Source organism: Cebus imitator, unplaced genomic scaffold (assembly GCF_001604975.1).
Source record: "Cebus imitator isolate Cc_AM_T3 unplaced genomic scaffold, Cebus_imitator-1.0 Scaffold87, whole genome shotgun sequence".
Lineage (NCBI taxonomy): Eukaryota > Metazoa > Chordata > Mammalia > Primates > Cebidae > Cebus > Cebus imitator.
In genome coordinates, this window is record NW_016107402.1 from 5,057,320 (window position 1) to 5,060,540 (window position 3,221).

Below are 3,221 nucleotides of genomic sequence, written 5' to 3' on the forward strand. Positions count from 1 at the left end.
AAGATCGCGCCATTGCGCTCCAGCCTGGGTAACAAGAGCGAAACTCCGTCTCAAAAAAAAAAAAAAGAAAACAAAACAAAAGAAAAAAAATGGAAGAGGATTCTTCTCTCTTCAGGTAGTGGAAACACTACTGATATATATGTATTTAACTCATGCGCTCCCCCTGGTGGTGACTCTGGTGTGTGATGAGTGTGGCGGCAGCCACAAGATCATGACAAGGGCTCCCCAGTTTATTTCTGCTGTGCATTGAGTGTATGCTGTCTCTAGACAGGATTAAAGACTACTGGTTATCCCTAAAAATGATAAAATCATGTCTATTTCATCTAGACCTTGTTCTTTTTTTTTTTTTTTTTTTTTAAGGCAGAGTCTTAGTGTCACCCCGGCTGGAGTGCAGTGAGTGGCGCAATCTTGGCTCATTGTAACGTCTACCTCTGGGTTCAAGTGATTCTTGTGCCTCAGCCTCCTGAGTAGCTGGGATTACAGGTGTGTACCACCATGCCCGGCAAATTTTTGTATTTTTAGTAGAGACAGGGTTTCACCATGTTGGCCAGGCCGATCTTGAACTCCTGACCTGAGGCGATCCAACCACCTCACCCTCCCAAAGTGCTGGGATTACAGGCGTGAGCCACCGCACGCAGCTAGACCTTGTTCTAATGAGCCTTTAGAAAAGCTTATGTGGAAAGTGTAAATTGTCGCTCTTTGTGAACATTTAAAGTCAAGTGGGAAGTCAGCTGTTTCAGTGTAGAATATAGAATAATGCCCCTCCCCCAACACTACCACTCAGCCTTGTTGTGGGTAGGGAGGAACTTTTCTGTTTTAAAAAAAAAAAGATATTTCAAACTTTTGAACTCACAGAAGAACTCAACTAACACCATTCCCAAATATTTTTCATCCTCAAAACTATGTGATAGAACTCCATATTTTCTCTTTTTTTTTTTTTTTTTTTCTTTGAGACAGAGTCTCAGCTCTTGTTGCTCAGGCTGGAGTGCAATGGCATGATCTTGGCTCACTGCAACCTCCACCTCCCAGGTTCAGGCAATTCTCCTGCCTCAGCCTCTCAAGTAGCTGGGATTACAGGCATGTGCCACCACACCCAGCTAATTTTTTGTATTTTTAGTAGAGACGTGGTTTCTCCTTTGTTGGTCAGGCTGGTCTTGAACTCCCAACCTCAGGTGATCTGCCCACCTTGGCCTCCCAAAGTGCTGGAATTACAGGTGTGAGCCACAGTGTCTGGCCCAGAATTGCGTACTTCCTTTTTTAATTATTTGAAGCTATGATTGTACTGTTTTGTTCTTATCAGATGTCATCTGGAGCATTTTGTTGTTGGCCTTTATCAGCATGAGGTGGACTTTTTGTTGTTGTTGTTGTTTTGAGACAGAGTCTTGCTCTGTTGCCCCGGCTGGAGTGCAGTGGCATGATCCCAGTTCACTGTAACCTCCAATTCCCGAGTTCAAGTGATTCTCCTGCTTCAGCTTTCTGAGTAGCCGGGATTACAGGTACATGCTACCATGCCCAGCTAATTTTGTCTTTGTAGTAAAGACAGGTTTCACCATGTTGGTCAGGCTGGCCTCAAACTCCTGACTCAGGTGATCTGCCCACCTTGGCCATCAAAAGTGTTGGGATTATAGGCATGAACCACTGCACCAAGCCTTTATTATTTTTCATAAATACTGCGTAGAGATGTATCCTCTCAATGCTCAGCACTCCCCTGCAGTCCAACATTTGAGCTGTTTCCAATAATTGCTATTATAAGAAGCATTCAAGCATTTCTGACCAGATCCCTTTTTTCTTTTTGGATTATTTCTTAGAAGTGGAAGTTTTGAGTCAAAAGATAGAAATTATTTTTAATATTTGTTACTATTGCCAGATTGTTTTTCACAAACTATCAAACTAATTTAAAACACCCTGGCTCACACCTGCAATCCCAGCACTTTGGGAGGCCAAGGCAAGTGGATCACCTGAGGTCAGGAGGTTGAGACCAGCCTGGCCAACATGGTGAAACCCCATCTCTACTAAAAATACAAAAATCAGCCAGGTGCGGTGGTGCAGGCCTGTAATCCCAGCTGCTCGGGAGGCTGAGACAGGAGAATTACTTGAACCCAGGAGGTGGAAATTGCAGTGAGCCGAGATTGTACCACTGCACTCCAGCCTGGGCAACAGCGCAAGATTCTATCAAAAAAAAAAAAAAAAAAATACGCCCATTCCCTTAAAACATTGAAAGTCTTTTTCACCTTAGGACTAATTTGTTACTTAATCTCTAGGTTACTAAATAGTCATCATGAGGCAGTAGGACATGTGGGAGTCAGATAGACTTGGGCTTGAACACAATCCTGCTACATATCACTGCTGAAACTCAATTTTTTTTTGAGACAGGGTCTTAAAACTGTGTTGCCCAGGAGGGAGTGCGATGGCACAGTCATGGCTCACTGCAACCTCAACCTACTGGGCTCAGTCCTCCCACCTCAGCCTCCCAAGTAGCTTAGACTACAGTCATGTGTCACCACACCCAGCTAATTTTATTTTTTTAGAGACAGGGGTCTTGCTGTGTTGCTCATTCTTGTCTCAAACTCCTGGCCTCAAATAATCCTCGCACCTCGGCCTCCCAAAGTGCTAGGATTGCAGGTGTGAGCCACCACACCTAGTCTGAACCTCAATTTTTTTTTTTTTTTTTTTTTAGACAGAGTCTCACTCTGTCACCCAGCCTGGAGTACAGTGGCACGATCTCAGCTCACTGTAACCTCCTCCTCCCAGGTTCAAGCGATTCTCCTGCCTCAGCCTCCCAAGTAGCTGGGACTATAGGCATACACCACAATGCCCAGCTAATTTTTGTAGTTTTAGTAGAGACGGGGTTTCACCACACTGGCCAGGCCAGTCTCGAACTCCTGACCTCGTGATCTACCCGCTTCAGCCTCCCAAAGTGCTAGGATTACAGGCATGAGCCAGTGTGCCTGACCTGAACCTCAATTTTTAATGGGGTTGTTTTAAGTATCAATAAGATAAAGTAGCTACCCTGGTGTCAAATATATGGTAAGCGTTTAATAAATAATAATAGCTATGATTCTCATCCACCGAGCTCTTACTTGGGGAAGACACAAAGGAAAAGGGTTCCTCGGCTAGTTTGACTTGGCATAGGTCAGGACCACTCTGGCAAAGTAAAGATGTGTGTCTCAATTTTGACCTTTAGGCCTATAGGCTGCTGCTCAGCATCCAAAGTTTTTTGG

At 44.3% G+C, this 3,221-nt stretch overlaps 1 protein-coding gene across 2 annotated transcripts in view; it reads left to right on the forward strand.

The window, feature by feature from the left end:
• Positions 1-3,221, forward strand: part of WDTC1 (WD and tetratricopeptide repeats 1) — an 80,840-nt gene that overhangs the window by 57,930 nt on the left and 19,689 nt on the right. The window lies entirely within an intron of this gene.